The sequence below is a fragment of the Nipponia nippon genome, unplaced genomic scaffold (assembly GCF_047370975.1).
Source record: "Nipponia nippon isolate SJK-2023a ecotype South Korea unplaced genomic scaffold, ASM4737097v1 scaffold_1, whole genome shotgun sequence".
NCBI classification, from domain to species: Eukaryota; Metazoa; Chordata; class Aves; order Pelecaniformes; family Threskiornithidae; genus Nipponia; species Nipponia nippon.
The window spans coordinates 136,493,361-136,507,761 of NW_028262290.1; the positions used below are offsets into that span (position 1 = coordinate 136,493,361).

At 37.5% G+C, this 14,401-nt stretch overlaps 1 long non-coding RNA gene across 1 annotated transcript in view; it reads right to left on the reverse strand.

Moving 5' to 3' along the window:
* The window catches only part of LOC148057633 (uncharacterized), a 366,117-nt gene that overhangs the window by 226,300 nt on the left and 125,416 nt on the right, over positions 1–14,401 (reverse strand). The window contains exon 3 of the long non-coding RNA XR_015708086.1: positions 11,958–12,078. This is a non-coding gene — a long non-coding RNA (uncharacterized LOC148057633). The remainder of the gene's footprint in view (positions 1–11,957; positions 12,079–14,401) is intronic.

Sequence of the window (14,401 nt, forward strand, 5' to 3'; positions counted from 1 at the left end):
CATCATAAAGTCTTCAGCCTGATGACGCAGCTGAAACACACATTTTCTTCAGTCTCACTGTTGCTGCCAATGTACCTGTAGAAGCCTTTCTTGTTACAAACTCCAGCTGAGCTTTGGCCTCCTAATGACATGCCAGCATGCCTCGGTGATGCTTCTGTATTTATCCTATATTCAGTTCCCACTTTCACTCACACATAAAGGATCATGACTCCATAGCTTGGTAGTTAGTGTAATTAATAAGGTGGGAGAGTTCTAGGTTTTGGACCCTGTTCTAGAAATCAGTTCTGCAGTTTAATATCAATAAACTAACAATACTTAATTGAATTCACTGATCTAGCTCCATTTTGTGATCCTTCTCCAGCCCATGGGGTTGGCTTTCTATTCTGTACTGTTGTCATATTTCTCCTGTGAAGGAGTAGAGATCACCAGCTTAGCCAATATCCTCCTGAGTAAGGTGCTCCTGAAACGTGAGAGATCTAGCTGTGAACCTCTTCAGGACAGTGGGGGACTTGGGTGCATGTCTGAATTGAGAACTGGTGAGCTTTTCTGACCACTCAGTTGGAGTACAAAAGGATACATTTTGCTTTTGTTATAGTTCAGAAACAAATGATTGGTGCTCTTTCTAAGGAGGAGAGTACAGTTTGTTGTTACGTGTGCTCTGAAGGTGAACTGAGTGACTCAGAGGCCTTGGGCAGTAGAACACATACCAGGTGGATGTCAAGAGGGTATAATAGAAGAGAAAAGAAATAAAGAAATATTTCACTTCGAGAAGAAATAAATCATATCCTAGAGAGATTATACAAATTGGATCAGAAAGATTTAAGATATAAGCTAGTAATGGTCTGAGACAAACGTGATCTCCGGGTTTTAGGTCTAAGTGACAGATGGCTGATGCTGTCCACAGTACCTAGTGAAGGGAGGAACAGACTTTAGAATACTGATGAGCTTTCTGTAAGCTTATGTCTGGACATTCACAAATTGGTGACAGAAATATACGTCAGGATTTTACACTGAACAGGACATACATGAAGGTCGAAGAGAGAAAATATGTTTCCAGGTGTGCACAGTACTGAAAGATATCAGCCTTACTAAGCATCAATGCTGTTGTATTATCTGTGACACTTTGTGTCCCTGTCCACATCAGTCTGTTCAGCCTCTGCTCAGAACTGTCAGGTATAGGGGAACTGCGGTGATAGGTGGGTGCCCATGCAGAGGGATTTGTGTTGGACAAGGGGATTCTGTGCCCTTTGGTGGAGCAGTGAACAACAGGAGCATTTGTTCAGTGCTTCTACCGCAAGTGAAGGACTCGGCCTACGGAGATAGGACTGACTGAGGATAAGAAAGGGAAAGGTAAACCCCAAACTGTGGTTGTCCCCAAACTCACTTGTTGCCTGAAAGGCCTAATAATACTATTATGTTTTCAAGTGGTGTCTGGATGCTTTTTTGATACCAGCAGGAGGAAAGATTCAAATGGCATTTCTGTGACTGGCACAGATAGAGTAATGAATTTGGAAAAAAGACAAAGTGACAGAAGAGCCAGACATACAGTCTTACTGGAACCAATAAGCTCAGAAGAAAAGGACTGAAACTTTGACTAAAAGAACTCACCAAAGATGAATTTGGAAATCCACCAACCTCAGTTACTATTAAAGAAAGACAAGACTTTACTCTTTTACTTGAGAAGCAGAAATAGAAAGGGCATTCAAAGCACAATTCAGGATTACATATTTGAAAAGCAATTTAAGAAAAGGCAACACTGGTGTAAAAATAGTCTCTCTACAGTCAAGATACACTGTTTTACCTAATGTTCAGAGTTATCGTCAGCATTTTTTATCTCTCCACAAATCAAGTAGAAGCACTGTTTTAGTGTGAGAAGAAAGGGGAGCAGAGAGTGAAAGATTTGGTGCTAAACCAAAGTTACCTCTCTCTTTGGTACTTTTAGTAGTGGTCTGAGAATAAAAACAAATACCAATGAAAATATTCACTAGATGTTATCAAAGCAGAAGGCAAGAGGCTATCAAAACATCAAATATTATTTAGTTCAAATGTAAAGTCCCTATCAATGGTAAGTTAGTTAATTAGCACTAGGCACAGACATTTCTTTGGATCACATTCAAACTAGGGGTGAAAAAAACATTGTTCAAATTGAACAAGTCAGCTGTGAAGGCATGGAAAGGTTGTTTTACCAGCAGTAAGAACAAAAGAGAATTTGTACTTCTTAATGGATTTTTTCCCATTAAAATAATAATTTCACTGTGTAATTAACTAATAGAAAGCCTGAAAAATAGCCACATATTTTGCCAGTTACTGCAGTAGAAAACAGAGATCAGATGTTACTGTCTTCCTTTCTATTGTATTGTGTCTACATATATCCTTTTTACTTGCCGTCTATCTGACCGCTGAGTCTATGCATCCTTTCAACATGCACAGCTTTCAATAGTGTTATTAGAAACAAAAAAAGGTACAAAGTGAAAACAGTATTTGTTTTTAACTGTGCACTGGAAAAGACTGATCCCCTTAATGTGCTTAGAAACCACATGGGAAAGAACTACATTTTTTATGGTGTGATTGGATTGTTTTGCTTTACCTGGCATTCCCTGACATAATTGCAGAGTCCCCATCTGTCAACAGAGACACTGAAATTTGGCAATGACTTGATAAATGTCTCTCACAGTGCAAGTATTGTTGGTGTTCCATGTCACAGAGACAGTGACAATAACAGCTATTGTTTCTCAGGGCAACAAAATATTTTTTTAGATTTGGTGACTGCTTGTCATTGATTATACTAATTATATGCACCTTTTAATTGAATTTCATTAAATTCAAGTGGCTGACTGTTTTGAAAACCATGCACCGCTTCCTGTATAGGCTTTAAGCAAATAAAAGCATAGGACATTTACACAAATCAACTAAGAATTATTTGTGACCTCCTGGAGAGAGACAAATCTTTCTGGATTCATCTTAATAGCACAAAAGTTGGGCAATACAGTTGCTGACTGGTTCCTGGCCTGAAAGTCAAAACTGGGCTCTTTGGCTCTCTATCTAATGCCTATAGAGAGGCTTTCAGGTGGATAAAAAACTGGAGAGTCACATACAGTCCTTACATTCAGCATGGCACTACTTAAAATTTGACAAAGAAAAATGTATAGTTTATACCATACAATAATTATATACAATTTCCAAGCAGCTAGAGAATCCAACCTAAAAATGAGACTTGCACGAATTTCCTTCTCACTTTGAAGAGCTTAAGTCTATGCTTCCCATTTAGAAAAGTCTCCTAACCATCAGTTCATACATTATTTTGGATGCACAGTGGAAGGAGAAATGCATAGTTCAACCCAGGAGTAGTCAAAATTTTGCCATGAATACATCATAAAGAATAATTCTTTTTAAGTTTTAACTTTTCCCTTTGATTCACAAAGAGATAACAATTTCTTTGTTGTTTTTATAGGATTATTTATCAGTTGGAAACCATTTTATAAGGAGTTAATTAGAGAATGTCATACTTGTAATTGGAGCTGTCTGTGTTGGATTCAGTGATAACATGATAAATCGATGTGCCAAAGCTGGGAATCTTGGAATCATATTGCTGGCATGCAGAACAAGCAATATAAATTTAAAATTTGCTTTCCACATTTTAGAGTAGCTAAAATTTGCTACTCCATGGGATCCACTAGCAAAAACAGTTCATAAAGCAAGTAAAACCATTCAAAATTTTGCATATTTGTGTAGCATTCAACTACTGTTAGCAGTTCTAAATCCCGCACATTGCATGCTTTACAATAGGCTAGAAAAATGAAAGATGGAAACAACTTCAGCTATTTCTTCAAATTCAAGCTAACTTGGAAAAGGAAAATGGATAATCAGAGAAATTCAGAAAGAGGATTCTGTATCATGAAGCATTTTTTTCCTGGTTATTCCCCATTACCTGGGAAATCATCTGTGTATAAACATTTGACTAAAACACAGTTTAGTCATAGAATCATGGAATTGTTAAGGTTGGAAAAGACCCTCATGAAGCCTCAAAGAAAGTCTTAATTCCTATATGTCATTTTTTCATAAGCTGACAGTGAAATTTCTACAAATTCTGCTTAGACCCACTGAGTTCAACACATTAGCTCTCTGCGACAGATTGCATGATGGTACATGCTACATGTGAAGTTAAAGGTTTTCTCTCTAGTCAAACCTGCTCTAGTTTAATTAAAGGTGTGATTTCAAATCCACAAGACAAGAGATGTGATAAGTTTGTCTTCTATAGTTCAATTCACACTTCATAGACATTTTTAAGTCATTTTCATCTCAGGTTAAATCAACACATGCCAAGATTGCACTGAGTACAACCTCATGGATGGACTAACTCAAATCCCTTTTAACCAATACAAAACTACAATGTTAAAACTTCAGTGTGGTATACACTAACAGAGCTAGTAGCTGTAGCAAAAAAAGGTGATATGTGGCTCTTAGATGACATAGCCAACTGTGGAAATCTGTACGTCTAAAAAGGAGGCTGTGGAAAAGGTAGCATAAAAAAAAACAGAACGGCATTGCCTGAATAGCATAACAAAGATTTCCAGCTTGTACCATCTGAACCTTATTTTCACAATTCCTTGAACATACTTTCACTGTTCTATTTTTTATTCCACAGGCTGTGTCAAGTATTAAACAGTTTAATCCACCTACTCTTTGGTATTGCACAGTTTTCATAGCTGAGATGCATAATTAAGCTTTGATTTGCAGTTTCTAATTAGTAGCAGAAGCAGTATCTAAGTAACAAGCTGTAGTACAGAACTACCAGATTTAAGGAGGCAAGAGGAATAATAATTCAAATTACTCCTACATATTGTTGGATCCTAAAAATGTAACCACTTAGGGAAAAGATATGAACATATTGTAGGCAAATCCTCAAAAAACCATATGATTATAATACAACTGAAGTTTTAAAAAATGAAGTTTAAAAATTCTTGTTTAAAAATCCAGACTTGGAAATCATTTTGAAAATCTGTAGTACTACAGACTGAGAAAACAAGGATAATTTCTTCAAATATGTTGCTCTATCTCATAAAAGATAAAGCAGATGCAGAAGGAATCATGGGATGAGGGAAGAAATTATCAGAATATATATTGAAAGTTCCTAGTATTAACTAAATGGAAGATCTTCTGAGACATTACAAGTGCGTGCACACTGTCAGCATAAGAATTTCTTAAACTCCCATGCCAGAGGATCAAGGAGTCCTGGATCCGGCCTGAGAACAGCTCCGATGCTGAGGGATAGGTGTAGGGATAATTTCACCTCCCAGAGAAACTTGTTCTAATCTTCAGTTACTGGAGAGGGATCAAATCATGATTTACAAAGTTTTTTATTCCTTGTAATATCTTTTTGTTAGTACTACTTATTCTAATAGTCTTGTTCAGTTCCTCCTTGAACTTTGCTAAATCCATCGATTCAAGGACTCATCACCCTCAATGCAACAGTTCCTTCTGCTTTGTGTCATAAGAAGAGATAAAGGAGACAATCTGAATTACTAAACCACTCAACTATTGAGTTCACTATTATTTGAAGCCTTTCTAAAGTAAGCATAGCTAGGTTTTAAAACTGTCTTCAGGTTAAAGTGTTTCTCCATGTACCATTTCTTGTCACCTCTATCTGACCTCTCCATAGTCTTTCAATATCCTTTCTGAGACTGAGTAAGAATTACAATATTGTTGCTGAGATCAGATTGTTGATTTATTGGTATAGCAGCATTACAATGTATTCCTTACTACTCCCCATCCTATTCTTTGTTACTATAACATCTTGTTTCCATTTTGTACAACTGCTACTCATTAAACCAGACTCTTCATCCAGCTATACTCCAAAGCAGACAGGCCCATTTCCTGAGTTAATACAGGTAATTTGGAACACTGTATGGCAACTCAAAAATTTATGTAACAGCTCTGGAGGCGTCTAAAGAGACCTTTTCTCCCCTCTAGAACCGCAGGGAATAAATACAGCTTTCAGATCTCTTACAAGCCAGAAATATCAAGCCAAACATGTAATCCAGAAAACAATGCAAAACACGAAGAAAATACAAGAGACAGATTTACTAGAACTGAAATAATGCTTTGACCTGTCCACTGGGACAAAAAAGTGTATGAGCTTTTCCTTTCATAGAAGTTAGTTCATCCAGAGATGAAGTCACATTGGGAAAAAAACAAACACTGCTTGTACTTCAGGTCTTGATGAGGAGAAAAATGTTCACCTAGGTTGGAGGAGGTAGGCAGCTGGGACTTGATGCACCACAAGAGTCAAAGTGTCACCTCATTTCAGTCTGTGTTAGCTATGTAGGAAGTGTTCTCTGGATCTGAATATGTTTTTTCTTCATTCAGGTAATACTCCTAAATTTACTTTCCTGTCTCTACTCATTTAGAAACAGTTTGTTCTTAACGAGCCCAAATAAAAGCCTTTGTATTACAACAAGTGGGATTGAAATCCCTTCCCATTGTCCCCTACAGTACTGCACAGTACCTACAGCACAGTCATAACCCATACAAGTTAGCATTACCCTAGCTAGCTCAGACACCAGCAATGGCATTAATGTAGCAAGAGAAGAGCTCAGACACACTTTGCAGCGAGAGCTCAGCTCTGGGTAGCTGTGACTATATTCTTACCAGTACCTAACAAAACTAGGTTAAAGTAGTCAGGGTCTGGCTACAATAAGTTGGAAATAATTCCTTTCAGTAAGTTTCAAATGGACACACTCACTATTGATTGAGGTAAAGCAACAGCAAAAATTGGTTCCCCCTTTAGAACTGAATGCAGGTGCCTGGGCAGCACCGTTGTCAGAAAGGTCAGCTGATTCATCTCTGGCTAGAATTAACTGCATTTGGATTCTGTTAAAAGTGACTCAATTATAACCACCAAAGCTTTTCATCCTTCACTTACTTTCATGCATTTGACACCAAATTATGTTCATGCCTCTTACGATGAAGCTGATTTCTGTAATATTTGCAAATGGAAAGATCGGTCCATTTGCCCCCAAAGGATGTCATGTTCATCAGAGGAAGAAGCACATCACATGGATGTCCCTGTGCTCTCATTCACAGTTTACTGTCTGAATGGAGTCAGGAGGCTGGTGTCAATCTGTGCTGCACTGAGAAACACTTGGAAAAACACAGGTTTTCCCACCATTGTGAATCCATTTCTGGCACTTTTTTTAGCTTCATCTACTCTTACTAGTTCCAATGAGGACATTTGGGACTCACGGAGTGGAGGAAGATAATGTGCTATCAAAAAAAAGCGTGGTGTCCTGGCCATAGTAGTGTAGCCGAAAGAACAGTAATAATAACATGCAGAGTAATCAGATGCAGAGTGTGCTTGTGATGAGCTTCAGCTGTAGCCTTTTCAAGAGCTGTTACTCAGCAACTGAATTACTGAGACCTCTCTGTCCAGAATAATGACCCAATTCCTTATAATATCATCATATGAATGTTCAGCTCTCCCTTTGCTGTCTCAGGCAAGATGCAACAAAAAGAGAAATAAATAAAAGATGATGTAACCAGGTAACCATGTAATACAGTATTGCCATTGCTAGTAATAGGCCTTAAGCTTTTACAGAATTATGAGGCCTCAGGACTAAGGCTTGTCAGGCTTGCTCTGTCTGAACTTTTCTTGACCTGCCTCCAGCTTTGTTTTACTTAGTTTAGCTGTGATAGAAATTTCTCTTATTGACCATGTGTCTATGGCTAATTTATTTTACTTTTGTTTATCTTTGTATAGCGCAACTTTATGTACTTTTATATAGAAAGCAGTAACAAGCAGTTATCCTATGCAGAATGAGGTATTTACAACTCTAATGTGATGAGGCCAGCAGAGTCCTTGAGCAGTGAAGACAGGATGCAGTGAAGAGGGCCACAAGCCCAGGATGCTGAAAGAAAGGGCACAGGCTGGCACTGGAGACCCCTCGACGACAGACAACTTACCCATGGTCAGTTATAGAAATGCAGACCTGGAGCTGGACAAAACGTGTTTTAGGGGGTAGCAAAGATATAGTATCTAACATAAGGAAAACCACCATATATAGCAAATTCAGGTGTAATGGATAACTGCAGACCAATGAAGACAGAGCAGAGATACAAAAGCATGTTAGCAAACGTACAAAAATCACTCTTAATCAATCCCAGAGTGAGAAAAAAAAAAAAAAAAACAACAAAACAAAACATCAACACAAACATTATATTCCTCATGGCAAAGGACTCAAGATGCTGACAGTTCACTGTAGCACCGCACCAGTGCCACCAGCATGAAACCATCAAGCTCAGCACCCAGAGAAGCAGTGGAGACATGAGCCTAACACTAGCAGATGGAGTAGGAACTAGGAAGTGTGTGTATAACAATTTTAACTGTGTTATTATTTTTTCTTTCTTTTTCTGTAAGGATTAGAACTAGACTAATAGTGGTTCTTGAATTAGACTGTTAAGTTTTCAATTATAGTAACAATGAGTTCTTGACTTTATATATAGGGGGTGTTTCTTCTGTGCCTGTAAACAAGACTTCGAGTGTAACAATGAGCAGAAATGAAGAACACTTCTGTATGTGCTAAGAATGAAAAAAGCCAGCTCTCTGGAATAGGAGCACTCTATTTTCCATCAATAGCTGAATATACACAGATTAGCCCAGCCGGCTAATTTAATAACAAACACAGATGATATGAATGCTCTCAATTAAGATGAGCTATGATAGCAGCACATAAAACATAGTGTGATACAGACAGAAGGTAGGTCAGAAAACTGTTCTATCAACTTCTTTGATAGAACACAACACGGAAGGATTCAGTGATATCAAAGCATATTACATTTAAGTCTGGCCACTAACATAATTGAATATTGCACATAAGTAACCTCTAATATTCACTGTCATGATAGATTGTAGAAGCCAATCACTTAATAGGATTCAGAGAAAGTATTGGATATTTATTTAAAGCAATGAGTACATCTCAGGAAGGATAAATAGACTGAAAACAGAGACTCTATTACTTCTGCCAAATAGCAGATTCTCATCTGAAACAAAATGCCATAAAGCCCCTGACTTCCATCAGGGGGTGGTCTGTTAGAGGCATAACGACTCACATGTTGCAGGGCACAAAACAATGTATAGTGGAGGTTAAAGAGAATCCCCGTCTCTGATAATATTACTCTGCTATTGCCTGTTTGCTTGCCTCTTCCTCACTGGCAACTGTTCAAGACGCTATTCTAAACTATAGAGACAACTCATCTGATTCAGTATAGCAATGACTAGAAATCCAAATAATATCCTCAAGAGCTAGAAAAAACATAAATAATAAAGCCTACATTTTAGTTTTTATGCAACTGCTTGATGAATGTAGGATTACTTCATAAAAAAAATAATCCCCTTCTTGCAATCATTACTACATAGTTACCTAGATGTCCTGAATTCTTTTAGGGTTCATTCAGACTATACCTGATAACAAGGAGAGGAGGAGCACACAGAGGTAGTAGCCCTTCTGACACCAGCTAGAAGGATCAGTGAGTATGGAAGCAAGGCATAAATGACAGAAATAAGATTTTTATCTAAATCTGTTAATCTGTAGAATTCAGGTTGTCAGAGACACTGAGCAACATTATTCATATCCTGTAATTAAACCAGATATTCTATATATAAAAATGTGACCAAAAGTAAAGTACGATACCTGTTCTTAGCTATATAACTGTGTTGTCTGGTAAATTGTTGGATATTAACCTAGCAGAAGGTGCCCTCTTAACATAGGGAGACATTATTTTTTTTTTCCCTAACATTTCTCTGGGCCAAATATGCCTCAGCTTTCAGGAGTCAGCTATCTGTTTTTCCAGATATAAAATTTCCACCCATGATGTTCCAATGCCAGGAATTTGGATCCAGAGATAACCCAATGCTATTTCTGGAAAAAGGGGAATAGGGATGTCAAGTTTCTGAAGCTGGATTTGACAGTACTGAGAAACAGGAAGCATGCTTCCACTGATTGCTACTTGATTTCATAACAAGAATAATTAACAGACCACACACAGAGCCTTTTCCTGGCACTTAGAAAAACACGGTAGTTTGTCATAATCCTCTTTCAATTATTGGTGAACATTTTTGCCTTTGAGTTGCTGACAAGCAAGCAACGGTAAAGCAAAGCTTTCCGTAACCTCTTGGCCTAATTTCATCACAGCTGAAAGGCAGGCACTTAACCAGGCACTTGGGAACCTAAAATGCTATTTGCATACTCAGGAGAGCAGCTCAGGAAACCTTCCCTAACTTGTTTAAACACTCAAGACACCTTAGGAACCTAAAGTTTCAGGCTTTTACAGTGCATCAATAGGAGAAAATAATGGTCTTTCAACAGGATAAGAGCAAGCTTTTTTGCCTGTCATTTTGCAGCAGTCTAGTTTTAGCCTCAGTGCTTGGGCAAGGACTTTGGCAGCTAGCTGGGGATGGCATTACTAGCATTGTCCTGCAGCTCATGTTGGTCCTCTCTCAGCCACCACAGCTGCTTCCTCTGCTGCCTCCCTGCATTCTCCACTACTCACTCAAATCTTCTATTTATAATAGAACAAGGGATATAATTTGTATTGAGTATTAGGATAAGTCAGTTTTGTGCCCAAACAACATTAATAATCCAAAAATCCTGAGTTAAAACCATCATCTTCTATTTGTTCAGAACCTGAAATTTGCACAGGGGTACTGAATTCATTCCCAGCTGTTTACAGAACTAGCAACAAAGTCGATTAAGGTTCGCCACATAGAAAAGAAGGCAGAATCTGCCGCTTAGCTCTACAAGCTTCATTTCTAAAACTCTGCCTTCCCTCCACAAGTAGCAATTTGAGTAAGTGGTTTCTCTGTAGGCAGTCTTCAAGGCCTTGTCAGGAAGCAAAAAGCAAAACAAATGAACGAAACAAACAATACAATGAGAAATAATGGCTAATAAACAAGGAAGTGCAGCAAGGTAATCCTATTGTATTTTTTATTTTTATCCACTGAGGACCAAATCCAGAAGTGATGTGAATCAGTTAAGACTGAAATTAGTCCTAATTGTTGTTGTCAAAATCTCTCTCAGTGAATTGGAGAAGCAATTGGGAAAAAAAAAATAAAAGCTACCTCATTGAATATTCACCTCCCAGTATTAGAAAGAGTGAAGTTGCTATTTTTATGTAGGAAGCTTTTCTACATGCAACATTCTAAAACACTGTTAAAAACTCCTATATACGCATATACATACATAGTTATACATATGTTCATATACACGTGTGTATATATACATATATATACACACACACATGTAGACATTAAAATGTATTTGTTTCAAAAGCCAGATTATTGTTTTACTCTCCACAATTGCTGGAATACCTTACACAGAAAATGTGTACAGTCCAGGAGAAAATACATGATGATGCATTCAAGGCACACATGTTTTATTAAGAAAAGCAGCAGAATTAAGACATACCCCACGTTTTGTCCAGCCTGCACTTAAATCATTCACCCACGGTATGGTCAGCTATCATAACATAACCAGATTTAGGGTACTGAGGCTTTGCTCGTAAGACTGTCTCAAAGTAAAATAACGTAACGGTCCCAGCACTTGCCTTAACCAACAGGATGAAGAATTTTGTTTCATGTCTTCTGCTTCCATAATTGTGAACAATCAGTTTATGTCAACAGAGGAATGGAGAAAAACAGCAGATAGCAAGTGGTGTGTACCACCACCACCTTTTTGGGTTTGCATGTCAGCATCAGTTCTGGGGTCTGATTCTTGCCAATGCAGTTTTGCTTGCATGCCATTACTTCTTTGCCTTCCTCTTCTAATCTCGCTCTTATGACATACTGTGCAATGCTCATTTTGATTTTTTTTAATTATGATTTTGAGTATTTATTTTGTAATGGCCATTCCTACCTCCTTAACAATAACAAAGCATTCAAGCAATAAGAACATTGTATCTCTTACCATTGTAACTCTAATGGCTGTTGGCAATTCCTTTCTTGGTGAAGGCTTGGCAGGCATTAAGCAAGTTTGGCCCCACGAGTGAATAAAATGTTTCACTTTTTCCTCCTGAATGTGGTGTGTCCTGGGAAGAAAAATGGAGGTGGTTTTAGGTACTGCTGAGAGAAGAATAAAGAGTCCTTTTGTAGCATTTTATTTCTGCTTTGTTATGAATCTTTCTCATTTCATGTGTCTAGTAGGTGGGGGGTTTGGTGCTCTGAACAGTAACGACAGTCCTCTCAAAATTGGACAACCTTTTAACCTTCTGCCACAACACAATGTCCTGTCATTGGATTACCTTTGACTGGGAAGAAAATAGCCCATCATTAGATGATCTGTGCTTTTGCAAATTCACCTAGATTTAACAATAGCAAGTCAGATGCTGAATAACAGGGGAAAAACATGAGAATTTCTTCCTGTAGGAAGAACAAATATGAGACTGTGTCCTCTAGAAATCTATCTGTATCTATCTGTTTTTGTGGGTTTTGGGGGTGTTTTTTTTGGTTTGTTTGTTTTTTTGTTTTGTTGTGTTTTTTTTTTTTATTCTTCTCTGGTAACCAGTTCTAAGTCTATCCTTATGTACATTTTATTAGTCAGAAAGAGTCTTATTGAATTATTAGTGAATTTTCATGCTAAACTGATTCAGGAAGGGGAGAATTATTTTTAAATATCTCTTTAAATACTTCCAACAATTATGCATAATTTCTCTGACTGATTGTTGTGTGGATGTTCTTTTACTATCTCATACTCACAATTTGGGAAAAGAGATATTGATCACTATTAACGAGGCCAGTGTGACAGGCAGATAGGTCTTGCTCTTTAGCACCCTTTTCTAATCTCAAACTACAAATTGCCCACACAGGTCAGCTATTGAATAGTATGCATTCATTCAATGACTTCTAATTGCTTTTCTAAGTATCATTTGAAGTATTCAGTCATAATAATTTCACTAGGTTCTCATTAGTTAAACCACACTCACTTTTTCTTTAAAATTAAACTAAGATGTGTGGGAAGGAGTTGGAGATGGGGCAAATTACTTTCCTATAACTTTTTTAAAACAAAAATTTTGTTTAAAATTTCAGCCAGCAAAGAAGCCTGAACCCAAAGGTTTCTAATCACAGTTTCATTGAACTCAAGGAACTAAAATTATCACTTAAATAAGTGTTTCCTCTCATGAATGCAAAGACTTTATTGACTTTGTCCCAAATTTGTAATCTGATGCAGAATTCTCCTGCTAGCTTAATTTCAGTCATCCTGTACCTGGGTGCTTCTCATAAATCGTTTGCATGTATAGTTAGTAATGAGGAACTTTTCTTAGATCTGAGGGGTAAAAGGTATATATTGGCCATTAAGGCGATATATTATTTCTTTTTTCAGACAAATGTAATATCATATATATCCATATTCTGGCTTCTACATAAAATTGGCTTGAATTTTGATACTGTTTGACATCCATGACTCCTACTTACATTAGAAAGATCGTCAGAAAACTCATGCTACTTTTATTGAGACACCATATGTCAATGAGTTTGTTCAAGGCCCCTACACAACAGAGCTATGGGATTTGTTACACTTTAACCACCAAATGTTAAAACAATGCTACAGTTGTTAGAGACTGTCATAGTAAATAAAGGACTCTTTTGACAGAAGATCAAAGAAAACCACTGCTGTAATCCCTCCTGCAGAACCTCACCCACAGGCCAGGTGCAAGGGAGGCCACTTCAGTCTCTAACCCTCTGTTAATTAGAGTTTCCCAAAATCAGACCATAGAAAACAAGGGTTATCTGTGTCTCTGCTGGTATTTCCTTTTTCCTACCTGTGTCTTTCTAAATAATAGCTTTGCTGGATGCTGAAAACAGGTTATTTTCCCAACATCAGCTTGGCTTACCTTATTTTCTTCAAGAAATACTACTTCCATTTCCAAAGAAATAAAGCTTAAGAGAGAAAGTCATACTGTGCCCTACAGGCATCATATAAAGAAGTTGAGATAGTAGGTCTGCCTTTTTGGTACCACTCACAGTACAGCCAGAAAGCCATCACATACCAGCAGTTGGTAAAAAACTTTCAGGGCTATTGATGCCTGCAGACTGCCTCACAGAATTTCAACCATGTTCTTTCATAAAACGTGTTTGTTTGTTTGTTTTCCTTTGTAATGGAAAATATGCTAAACTAAATAATCCAGAACTTTAAATCCACTTGAAATGTTCTTGGTAAAAAGTAGAAATTATTGATTAATTATTAGTAGACAAGTCCATGCTATGAAAAGATATACACCATAGTTACAGGGACACTGACTAAAAATGTTCTGGATTCTCCATCATTTAAAGTACTTAAACCAAGGTACTGTCTACAATGGAAAACAAAACCCTTCCTGTCCAGTCCAGCTCACTTAGAAGATCCTTCTGAGT